Source organism: Marmota marmota, unplaced genomic scaffold (assembly GCF_001458135.2).
Source record: "Marmota marmota marmota unplaced genomic scaffold, marMar, whole genome shotgun sequence".
Classification (NCBI taxonomy): domain Eukaryota; kingdom Metazoa; phylum Chordata; class Mammalia; order Rodentia; family Sciuridae; genus Marmota; species Marmota marmota.
In genome coordinates this window covers 538362-551500 of record NW_025999977.1, presented here as the reverse complement: position 1 = coordinate 551500, position 13139 = coordinate 538362, and the positions used below count along the sequence as shown (strand labels likewise).

Below are 13139 nucleotides of genomic sequence, written 5' to 3'. Positions count from 1 at the left end.
GTGTGTGAGTTGTGTGTTTTTGTGTTTTTGGTTTTTTGGGGAGGGGGAGAGGGCGCAGGGAGGGGGAGAGGGAGAAATAATTCTTTTTAAAAATACAGTAATTTAAAAAAAAAATGAATCAGTTTTATGTTTAATGGCTCTGTTCTGGAAACAACCCAAGTGCTCATAAACAACAGAATGGATAAACTGTGGTATATTCATAATGGAATGCTACCCAGTAATAAAAGGAACTACAGATACGCACAGCAATATGGATGAATCCACTTAGTATTATTTTGCAGGAAAGAAGCCAGACCAGAGTGCATACGACAAATTCCACAGAGATGGGAGTTCAAGAATAGACAAAATTGATGATGACAGAAATCAGAACAGAGGTTATCCCTGGGGCTCTGCGGTTTTGCGTTCCAGCTCTGTAAGGACTGGGAAGAGGTTAGGAGAGAATCTTAGGTGATACTGAAAATGTTCTATATCTTGAGCTGAGCAGTGTATACAGGTGTAGATAATCATCAAGCTGTACACAAAATATCACTGCCTTATATGTACTTTAGTGTATGTTAAATCTAAAAATATCCTTAAAAGAAGATGCTTAACCATTTGCGGTGGCACATGCCTGTAATCCCAGAGATTTGAGAGGCTGAGTGGGAGGACCAAAAGTTTGAGGCCAGCCTCTGCAAGTTAGCCTTACCCTGTCTCCCAAAAGAGTGGGGCTGGGCTGGGCTGGGGAAGTGGCTCAGTGGTAGAACATCCTTGGGTTCAGTCCCCAGCACAGGGAAAAAAAAAAAAAAAAAGCTTATTTCTATCTCATGCAAACCGCATCCATTACACAACCTGTATTATTAGTACTATGTTGCAGTAACAAAGATGTCTCTCCACTTGGGTATCATTAATGATACCTGTATGTGTCACTGTTCCCATCCCTGCTACTCCAGGCACATAGGTCCTTTTGTCAAACCTAGAAAAAGCTAAATAGGCCTCCAATAAGTGTACCTACCTTGCCCTTCACTCTAAGGGTCCTGTTTATCTGTTCTCCTCACACCCTTTCTGGCACAATCCCCTCCTCACCCTCAGCCCCTCCTGCCCCACCCCACCCCCACACACTTCTGGCTCCCCTGGCCTGTGGAGTTTCCGCTCCCTCACTGCTGGTTTTTCCTAAGTGCTTGCATTTGGGCTCGAACACCTTCTGCTGTCCCCATGTTCCTCAGAGTCACAGATTACCCACTAATGGAATAATCTAGCTGTCCTCAAGGGTCTTCACCCACTTGGTCTTTTGGTGGATACTTTTGGTCCCTGCATCTTCACAGGCTGCCAGGATGATGCCCTGTTTGGAGTTTCCTCCTGGTTCTGTGACTTTCTGTTTTTGCTACCTCCCTACATTTCCTATCTCTTCCAGAGGTGCCCCATTCAGCCTCTATCCTTCTCCCAGGCAATCTGGTTCACTCACAGATTCATTCACACCTTGAAGTTGCGGACTCACAGATCTGCCTCTTCATCCTGACCAGTTCCTGAGTTCTGTTTGCCTTTTCCCATTTCCACATGGCTGTATGAGTAGATGTCTGTTCCCTTTGACACCCAGCACCCAGTCCTCCTGTAGGCATCAGCACTCTTCTTTAACCCTGGGGAGCCAGCCTTCCTTTGCCACATTCTCAGTCCATCCATATGGCCTGAGGGATGTGACATGAGCCCGGCCAATCACAGTCCTAGGATGAGCAGGCACCCAATTTGAGCCAGTGTACCTCAAAATGTTCTGGAACTACTGGGAAGAAGCAGTAATTCCAGTAAAAACCCAATCCTTTTTGGGTTTGGGTTTTTAAGTTGATGGAGAGGGCCAGAGCTACTAGGCCATCTTTGTTTCCTTTGGGAAGGAACCACCTAGGAATGAAGCCAATCCAGAAAAGCAGAACTAAGACGGGGAGAGAAATTCTTCAGAGACACTGCGAGATCCTGGCCTGCTCAATTACATGAACCAATCAACTCCTTTTTTTTTTTTTTTTTTTTTGCTTAAGTTAGTTACAGTTGGGTCTATGTTCTTGATCAGGGAAAAATCCTGATACAAGAAATTGGAAACAGGGTTTGGGGTAGAGCACTTGCATAGCACATTGAGGCACTGGGTTCAATCCCCAGCACCACATAAAACTAAATAAACAAAATAAAGGTATTTTTTTATATTTAAAATATTTTGGAAAAAAAAAGAAGAAATTGGGATCAGTCAGGTGTGATGGCACACACCTGTAATTCTGGTGACTCAGGATGCTGAGGCAGGAGGATCCCAAGTTCAAAGCCACCCTCAGCAACTTAGTGAAGCCCTAAGCAACTTAGCAAGACCCTGTCTCAAAATAAAAAAAAATTTAAAAAAAAGGGGGCTGGGAATGTGGCTTAGTGGTTAAGCACCCTGAGTTCAATGCTTGGTATCAAAAGAAAAAAAAGAAAAGAAATTAGAATCAGAGATAGAATTTTTTTTTTTTTCAAATAATAAACCCAAAAAAGAATTAGCTTAACTAAGGGGAGAAGCCTAAGTTAGGACTGCTTCCTGCACCCTACTTAGAAGTTGTTGAGCCTTGTCATGCAGTAGCAAAGCAGCTGATTAAATGATCTCCTACTGCCCCTGAAACTTTAAGGGACTTGCAGAAAAATGTCACAATATTGGCAGTGAGGCCTTTGTGGTGGCCTGAGTCAGGTCCAATAAGAAAGAGACACTCTGGCTGAAAGGAGCCCATCTAAAAGCAGAGGAAGAAAATGGCTTGCCCAAAGAGGCCCTTTCTACCTGGGGCCAGTAATCCAATGTGGCTGAGAGTAAGATAATTAAGAGCCAGTTCTCTGCTTCCAACTAAAGTCAGCTCAAGCAAGGAGAGAGAGGCTGGAAACTCAGAGGGAGATCAGCCTGGGGCCTGAAAAGCTCTAGACTCCTCAGGTCCTGCTGTGCCCTCCCAGCACCACAGAAACATTTATGAGCAGGTTTTTGTTGGAAAGCAGCTTGAGTAGAAAGGGAAAAGATTTCTGCCTCCCACCAGGGGTTTATACTGCCCTGAGGGCAGAGGCCCAGCTAGAGGCCCCAAACCCTAGGCTATTGCGATGGCCAAGCACCTAGGCCTGTTGCTAAGAGACAACCCTTCTCCTCCCTCATCACTAACACCAGGGACTCCATTCAAGAATTATAACTTTCAAAGGAAGGTCTCTAGCTTTGACTAATAGCTCTGGGGTTGATGGAAGGCAAACTGACTGAAAGGCCTTCTAATGATTAAGGGAATTACACTGCCAGAAAAATCTAGCAAACCTAGAAAACAAAGGCCAGGATTACTTAGTCCTAAGGTCTCCCCTGCTACCTTTCCCTCCCCCACCAACCCTGTACTCCTCAGTCCCCCTCTCCCATGTGACTACAGAGCACCAAGATTGAAGACAGCAGAATCAAAGCAACAGGCTGGTGGGACAGGGAACCTCTTCCTTACCATCTAAGTTAACCTGGTGGGCCACGAAGCAGGTGTTTTTCCTTCCCTTCAGGTTTGCCTCCATCGTAGTAGTGTGACCACAAACTGAAAGACCCTGAGAGCCTCGCTCAGTACCTCATCAGACCAGGCATTGCCAGATCTTGAACTGGGGCTGGACGTAGTAATGGAAAGAGAATATGCAACCACTCCTTCTAGAGATGGGAGACCAGGTTGAAAGTTTTGTGAGGAATAGGTGCATTATGATAAACAAGGAAATATTTTTAAAAATTATTTAGGAGAGAGGTAAGGGTCTTAAATAGCCACGAAGTAGAATTTAATATTTTTTTAAACATTTATTGCTTTTGCTGCTTGGCTTTACCCTTCTTTGTGGACTGACACCCCATTTTCCTTTAGAGAATCATTTCCTCCACTTTGAATGAGTTTGGGTAGAGCTGACCCAAACCCCTGGCCCCAAAGAGCACATATGACCTCAGTCTGCTTCATTAGAGCACCGGAGATCAGGTCAGTAATGCTCATGTTTCTCAATCTGGATCAATTCAGGCACCCTAGGACTGTGCTCAGCTGGCAGGACATGAACCTGGAACTGCTTGTGGGCATTTCTGTGATATCACTTGAACTTTTCACCTAGGACTTGTTAATTACATGGGGCAGCAAAAGCTTTTGTAATTTGCATCATTTAAGTCAATTGAGTAATGAGGTTCCAGAGGCAAACAATGATCCATAGTGTCAAAAACACAACCCAGGCTTTCCCTCACTCCTCCCTCCCCTGCATCAGTTTCCTTCAACAGTGCCTCTGTCCTTCCAGCCACACCACTGGCCATCCTGATTTCTCCCTCCCTGCTAACCATCAAGACCTGCTGGTTTTTCCTTCTGGATGCATTTTAATCCAATTGTTCTTTTCTTGTCACGTGCTTTGTGCTCTGATGGGTCACATCTCCTCGCACCTGGACTGCTGGCCCAGCCTGCCTCACAGTTCTTTTCTATCCTATATAAGGCACCATACCCACTTTCTGCAGATGGCTCCTGCTTAGACACCTTCAATGGCTCCCCATGGTCTACCAAATGGAGCCACACTCCTTAGCTCCATGGTTTGGCCTCATTGTACTCTTGCCAATTTCAAAGTGAAAAAAATGGTCTGTTTCACTTGCATTTCTTTCAAAGAAATGGTTGGACATTTTCCCACACATTTGTGAATCATTGTAGCTACAAATGACTTTTTGCCTTTACACTACTTTGCTCATTTTTATACTGTACATTCATATTATCGATTTGCAAAGGCTTTTGTAATATTGATCCTTATATACTGCAGATATTTTTCTCAAGTATGTTGATTGGCTTTTACTTTTGTTTATGGTTTTTATTGATAGACTTTGAGTTTTAAAGAATGCTTCAGCAAAATCTTTGATTTCTGGTTTTTGTTGATTTAGGAAGTCTGTCCCTACATAAAGATGATAAAAAGCAGTTACATATGTTTTCTTTTAGTTTTTTCATTTTAAAAAATTCCAGGACATTTATTTAAATTAGGATTTTAAAACAAATCACCATGATACCAAAAGCTGACAATGACTTGGTGACATGCAAACACTTGAGGCTGTACGAGTTCCATTTTTACATTAGGATTTTTAACCAATCTAGAAATGCACACAGTGAGATGGGAAATAATAAAACAACTTTTCATTATAGTTATTTTCACAAATATTCAGAAATAGAATATTATGCTGAACTCCTATGTACCCATCATCTGGATTCAACAATTATCAACTAGGTGGCCAGCTCTGTTTCACCTACACATTACTCCCTGCTTCCCACTTCCCCACCCTGACACTGGATCATTTTTAGCGAATTCTAGGTATATTATTTCATTCCTAAATATCTTAACAGATATAAGACAGGACTTAATTTTCTTTAAAATAAATACGTAATAACTTCCAATATCACTACCCTTTAGGTATATTAAAACCCAAAAAATAACCTTGAAAAGTAAACCTCTGGGGCTGGGGTTGTGGCTCAGTGGTAAAGCATTTGCCTAGCACATGTGAGACACTGGGTTTGATCCTCAGCACCACATAAAAATAAATAAATAAAATAGCTGGGTGCGGAGGCGTATGCCTGTAATCCCAGTGGCAAGGGAGGCTGAGGCAGGAGGTTCGCAAGTTCAAAGCTAGCCTCAGCAAAAGTGAGAACCTGTCTCTAAAAAAATACAAAACAGGTCTGGGGATGTGGCTCAGTGGTTGAGTGCCCCTGAGTTCAATCCATGGTACCAATAAATAAATAAATAAATATAGGCATGGTCTCCATCTACAACTAAAAGATAAATAAATAAACAGTAAACCTCTAAGATAATTCTCTAAAAATACAAAATAAAAAGCCATTTGGAAAATCTATCCAAATAGAGAGAAAAAGAAAGAATACACATATATAATAATATGAATAAGAAAGGGGATAATAACCACTGGCACAAAGAAGATATTTTTAATATTAAAAGGCTACCAGGTACAACTCTTGGCCCTAATACTTGAAAATATAGAGGAACTAAATGTTTCTCTAGGAAAATATAAATTATAAAAATTGACTCAAGAAGAAGTAGAAAACCTGAATAGACTGTTTATTATAAGCAAAACTGATGAAGTTGGCAGAGTGGCCATGGATAGTACAGAGTTCAGTTCATGCACACACAGCTATTCAAGAACAAGGCTATTGTTTAATGTATGGTCAGCATAGTGTCAGGGCATCTGTGTGTGCTGGTACATTTCAGGGCCTGGCCGTAGCTAGCCTTCTCCCTCCCTGCACCCTTTATGTCTGCACCACACCCCTGCCTAGCCAGGCTCCCAAAGAACAGGGGGAAGGATAAAAGTCTGGGCATACAGGCCTGTGGACAGATGTAGAGAGGAGAGGATTCTGGGGTGCAGGTGGTTCTTTTCCCCAGCCCAGCACACCCCACAGTTTCCCTCCATCTGCTGGTGCTGAGGAATGACTATGAATCATAGAAATATTTTTGTCTGAATTTACACACTCCTTAGCATAAGCATGAACCTTTGCTTGAATGCAAGCAAGAAGGTGATGCGGGGGCTGGGGTTGTAGCTCAGTGGTAAAGCACTTGCCTAGCATGGGTGAGGTCCTGGGTTCAATCCTTAGCACCACATAAAAACAAATAAATAAAACAAAGGTTAAATTAAAAAAAAAAAAGAAGGTGGTGATGGGGGAAGAGGGTTAGGGTGGGAAGGAGAGGAAGAAAAAGAAAAATAGAAGTGTTGCCTGTTCAAATTCCAACACAGCCCTGTACTATGGCAGAATAGTTGGATATCTTCCTTTGCATTCTACTTTTCCCATATCAGCAGCCTCTGCCGCCCCAAGACCTCTCTCCTTTCTGTGCCTGGCCCTGCCTCCTTGCCATCCCTGGACCTGTTATGCCCCTTCTCCCATCTGAAATGCCTACCTCAAGCCTGCTTTCTTTCAGTGCAAAGTTTTCTTTGGATAGTATCATACAGGCTGAACTAATCAGAGGCACTATCTTTATTTTTAGGTTTTCAGATGTGTGAGTCTCACCTCTTTAAACAAGACCAACCATCTCAAGATGTGTGCCAACTCTCTAGCTCCTGTCTGCTGTCACATTCTCACATGTTGATGCTGTCAGAAACACACCTTCCATTTCTATGGTTTCTACTACCATGTGGTCAGGGATAATTCCTACAGTGGACATCATTAGTTTTATCTGCTCAGCAAGTCTTTCTTGCTTTCTAGTAATAGCAATATCTCATCCTTTCTTTGGTGAGCTGCCCTTCCCTACTCCATGTGCTTCAGTCAGGGCCACTGTTCCTAAAGGGTGGATACATGACCCATGCCTGGCTAAGCCCAGTTCCAGCACTTCCTTGGCTACAACAATTGACCCAGGATTGGGCACGTTCCTCAAGAAGAACCAACAGAGTCCCTTCTTGGCAGTTAATATGAAATATCAAGGGGTCATCCTTTCCTTCTGGTATCACATGTTGGGATGATGAAGCTGTCTATGGCCTTGTGCAACCCATAACCCCCACATGGAGAAAGGCCATGGATGGTGGGACAGGAAATATACAAAGACTCAGAATGAAGCTAAGCCAAGAGAGAGTTCTCACCACATTGTTGAGAACCTGGGTTAAGTATGCCTGAGACTTATCATGTCTCTTCTTCTCAGTTATATGAATTGGTAAAGATCCCTTTTTGCTTCAAATATTTTGAGTTGGATTTCTGTCACTTACAATCAAGAGTCCTAACCAAGACTCTCTCAGATTTATATTTCTAGCATAGACTTCTCACCTAAGCTCTATTCAAACATGAATTCATTTTACTTACATTTGCCAAGTACCTGTGTCATTAACTACACCAAGTCCTTTCCTAGGTAAGTTAAGGACACAGAGACAGACAAGATTCAGTCCTTGCCTTTGAGCAGCTTGTGTTCTCCTGGGCCAGATTGAGATATTAGATGATATGGTAATACGATAAATATTATGCAAGAGGCTGGCACAGGATCCTCAATTTAACCTAGCATGAAGAATTGAAGTGGTTGGTGGGTGGTGGTTGACTCTTGCAGAGCAAAGTAAAACTTCCAGATGAAGAAGGGCAATTATAAAGTCAGGGAAGGAAAAGAGAGGGATTCTGAGCTGAAGAAGGAGCATGTATAGAGACAAGGAAATGAAAAAGAGTATGTCCCCTTCAAGAAACTAAAATGTAAGCTCCATGAGGATAGAGATGTCCTATGTCCCAATCACTGCCAACTCCCCAACACTTCAGAAACTGACATAGAGTAGGTGCTCTGTAAATGTGGAATGATTGGTTGGTGAGAACCTGATAATATTTACAGTTTAGATTGGAATACAGAGGGCCAAGGTCAGGAATAAGGCTGTTGGAACATTAGAGATTAAAATAATAATAATAATAATAATTTTTTTTTTAATTTTGACACTTGGAATTGAACCCAATTTCTCACACATGCTGAGCACTCTACCAGTAAGCTGCACTCCCAGACTTAGGTGTAGAAATTATTAACTAAGGTAGTAGGAGTGCAACTGGGGAGAAGGATGCATGTGGGAGCAATTAAAGAGAGTTGAGAAGGTCTGGTGACAGAATGACTTTAGCAGGTAAGAAAGGCAAGAGTAAAGGAGGAGCCTCAGGTTCTTATTTGTTTTTCAGGTTTGGATTTTGAGCAACTGGGTAGATAAGGTTACAGCCCAGTAAGGAGAAAACATGGAAAAAGGCAGGTTTGGAGAGCCATATGAGTTTAGTTGTGGATTCCTTGAGTTTGAGGCTCTAGTGGACCTTGGAAATAAAGCTATTTGGTACATGCTTTGCAACATGGAGCCAAAAATACAGTCTTGACAACTTAAGCATAAAAATGCAAATGCAAATAGATGATCAGGCCCAGGGATAGGGTTCAGAGAAGCGAGAGCAGAGGAAAAAGATGGACCCTCAGAGAGGCAGAGGAGAGACAAGAACCAGGAAATTCCCAAGAACCAACAGCAGAGATGGGAGTTATGGTTGGAAACTAAGGGAGGAGAGTATGTCAAGGAGGAGAGGAGTGGGCAATAGTGGCCAACTCCTGTAAGAGCATAGGTAGGAAGGGCCCAGAGGGACTTACAAGAGAGCTGCTTTTGATGAGTCTGGCTGATGTGGGCTAAGCAGGCAGGGAGGGAGGGCAGTGAGTGGACATGAGGAGCTCAACTTTGAAGAGGGAGAGGCAACATGGGAGAATACAGAAGCACTATTTTTTAAGACAGGAGAGGCCTGAACATACTAAGTGCTTCTGAGAGATAGCCCAGTTCTACTCTATACCATCACTTTCACTAATCTGAGACACAGATAACTCAATGTTTTACACCTGAAACTGATAGAAATTCTTTTTTAAAAAAGTTCTTTTAGGAACAGCCAGTAGAGAGGGAGAGAATGAAATGGGCGATTTTCAATGTTGGTAGCTCAAAGTTAATATGGCTAATGCTGAACTCACAGGGTACACATCCTCAAACCTGCTTCTTGTTTCCATCTCAACTAGCAATATTATTATCTACTCAGCACCCTGGATAGCAACCCCCCTAAGCATTTTCTGAATTCTCAGAGAATTCAGAGAATGAAGTTCATCAATTACTCATTGTTGAGCTATCTTCTAAATATCTGTTGCTATTTCTTTCTTATAGACATGTCCCAGTTCAGACCTATATCTTCTCCTACCTGGACCGTGGATTCTCTAACGCCTGTAGTACTGAATTGCTTTCAAAGTTCTCTGCAAATACTGATTTATTCTAAAACAATCTCTGAAGGCTGGCCATCTTCTGAGAAGTAAAGTCCACCTGCCATGCTTGCCTCAAGGATAGTTCCAATCTGACCATCACTTATTTTTGCCAGCTCTAGTTTTCATCTTGCTTCCCTCCCACATGCATCCTGTGAGCCTTGTGGGGCTTTGGTCCACTGGAAAGCACCAGGTGCTCTCATATCCTCAAAGCTCATGCTGGTCCCTTTTCCTGGATTCCCTTCTCCAATTGGTGAGTTCTGCAGACCCAGCTCAAATACTACCTACCCATGAAGCTATCCCTGACCCCCTGCTCCAGCTCAAATCTCACTACTGTATAAGTCACTCCTTCCATAGCTTTAAGGATAATAGGTATCATCACACGCTGGTGGTCATGGGCCGGTTTGCATATCAGTTACCTCCTTACACATACACTGGAGGCAGGGACAATGCAACTGACTCATCCTCACCCCTTCCTCACATATAGTAGCTATCATTATGTTGTTGGAGGAATCAAGCTGAATAATGGATAAATTGATTGATTTCATATAACCCAAGCAATTTCTGCCACTTATTATCATGGAACTGGATGAACTGGTACAACTAATTGCAACTTGAATGACAGGTTCTACTAATAACATAATGGGAGATTAGAACTTGTGTCTTATCAACATTGTTGCTGCTTCATTTTATTGTATTCATCCAGCCAAAGATGTCAAGTACAAGACCAAGGCCAGGCACTGGGTACATAAAAATGAATGACAATTGTGCCCTTAGAGTGCTTGCAGTCTAATAATCAGTACAGTGAACATCTGTCTACTGATTATTTTGGTCAGACACCATGCTACTTATTTAGTCCTATTGACAGTACTGCCAAGCAGTAGGATTGTCTCCATCCTAGGATGAAGAACTGAGGCTCAGAGTAGTCAAACTATTTGTCCAAGGACAGGAAGGACTGAAAGAGATTGTTGCTTCGGGGCCCCCAATGAACCATGTAGACTAGTATTCTTCCCTTTATGTATCCCCTTCCACATTGATTCAGGGCTTGACCATGTCTTTCTTTGGCCAGAGGGACATTAGCAAGCCCAATGAAGACAGACACTTAATAAGCAATTGTACCTTAGGGCTTGTCCTCTTGGAATACTCCCTCTTGGGATCCAGTTGCCAAGAGAAACCTGGGCTAGTTAAACCTGAGTAATTAGAGGCTATCTGTAGAATAATGCTGGAGGATGAGGTCATCTTCTTTTTCCCTATTGGTACCAGGGATTAAACCTGGGGGCACTTTTTCATGGAGCTACATTTCCAGACCTTTTTAATTTTTATTTTGAGAGGGGATCTTGCTAAGACTGGCCTTGAACCTGTGATCCTCCTGCCTTAACTTCCTGAGTAGCTGGGATGTCAGGTATGCACCACTGTGTTCAGGTAGAAATGCCATCTTGATATTCCTGTCCTGTTAGTCCCTCAGCTGACTATGGCTGTGTAAGAAATTTCAAGTGAGACCAGCACAGACCACAGTCACAGTCATGACCAACTCATGGACCATGAAAAATAATAAATCATTGTTCAAAGTCTCTAAATTTTGAGGTGATTTGTTATACACCAGTGAATCACTGAAACCATGACAAACTGGGATTTGAACCCAATACTACCTGACCAACTCACGCTCTTAGTCTCAATACTAACTTTGGTTGGAAGTGGAATGTCACACCAACCCCAATATGTTTGCAGGAGGGCCCATAGTAACACTCAAATACTATAAGTTGAATGAGAATCTTTTTGATTCAGAGAGTTATGAAGTTCTAGGGAATTCAAAGGCAGGATGGAAATTACCTTTCAATAACCATTACCCTGCTGCCATTACAAGTATTCCTCAAACAAAAACAAGGTAGGCATTCCTAAATCAAGAAACAACTGTGTGAATATCACAAATTTCCCTTCCACATCCCTCTTCCTCTCTCAGTTAAATTCAAATCAGGGAAAATTAAAAAGTTAGCAGAGTTGGGTTTTTTTAATGATCTTCCCCCATCTCAGCCCCAACTCCCCACCATGCCAATGGCATCTTCTCTCCCACTTGACCTTCAGGCCCAATAGCTCCTACCCTCTCTTTCCATATAAAATACACATGCAAGGCTGGAGTTGTAGCTCAGTGGTGGAGCGCTTGCACGCATGAGGCCCTGGGTTCAATCCTCAGCACCACATAAACATAAATTTTAAAAAATGGAAATAAAGATATTGTATCCATCTACAACTAAAAAAATATTTTTTAAAAATCCCACATGCAGAAAAAGATCAGAGAAGGTGACTATTACAGAAATGGGGGAAGAAGGTTTGGATGTTATTAGATGAATTTAGAAGCCAAAGAAATGGAGCTCTAAACTGGGTGCTTTCAGGAGGAATCTTCCAGCAGGTGGAGGCATTCTAAGAATGGGGAGGCAGCTAGAGGTGTCTGCATTATACCCCCATTATGCCCCTGAATGTGGAGAATAAAAGAATGCTCCCTGCTTCTGTAAACCCCTCTGAAGCTCCCAAGAAGGCTGGGCTCTATCCCTGAGGCTGTGGCCCCAACATGTGTACCTGCAGAACAGTTATTCCAGCCTGGAGAAGACCCACAGGGGTCAGTGCAGCCAGTCCTCTGCTTCCTGGCAGTCCTGACACTGCCTATTCTCTTCTAAACTCCCTCTCCCCTGCTCCTGCAAACATGCACACACCTCCCAAGGTCACAAACACACAGATTCCAGCACCTGGATTCCACACCCAGAAAACCTTCTGGGCCCCTGACTGCAGACTCAACCTAAAGGAGAGAGCAGGCCCCATTCAGTACTCAAAGGCACACTGAGCAGTGTACACTTGCACTGTGTCACACACTCACATGCAAAGCAATGCGGTGGGGCCCACACATCCCAACGCACGGGGATGTGAGGAGAGCCAAACATGCATAGACACACATGCACATCTCCAGACGATCACACGTGCACACCAGCACGCAGGGACACTGGCACAGGTGCCCAGGCAGGCCTCAGAACCAAGTGCCTTCCCCACCCCCTCAGGAGCAGGTAGGGAGGGCTAGGGTTTGAGGGCGCTTCTCCTCCTACCTCCCTCTGGCCCCAGCCCTCCAAGGTCCTGAGTCCCAATAGGGTTCTGGAACCCGCCCCCGCCCCCCACCCCCAACTAGACTCGGGGAACGACAGGCGGGAGCGGTGGAGCGGGGGAGGGGAAGCCTAGTGTCAAACCGTTCTGATTTTAATTTCTTACATTAACTCCTTCTTGCCTTTGGCTTGGCCTCCCTAGAATCCCTCCCAGTTGGGCGGCCTCACAGGCCTCCGGAGGGCAGTGGGGGAGAAGGAAGGGGAGGAGGAGGCAGAGGCTAGGATCCTCCCTACCTTGCCTCTCCGGGAGCAGTCCCGCAGCATGCCGCGACTCGCCCTTACCTCCACCGCCCC

General features: G+C 43.7%; 1 protein-coding gene across 1 annotated transcript in view; it reads right to left on the bottom strand.

Moving 5' to 3' along the window:
* Fbxo41 (F-box protein 41) overlaps positions 1 to 13068 on the bottom strand; it is a 25421-nt gene extending 12353 nt beyond the window's left edge. The window contains exon 1 of the mRNA XM_048804931.1: positions 12952 to 13068. The gene's annotated coding sequence lies outside the window, so the exon portion shown is untranslated. The remainder of the gene's footprint in view (positions 1 to 12951) is intronic.
* Positions 13069 to 13139: the final 71 nt, after the last annotated feature.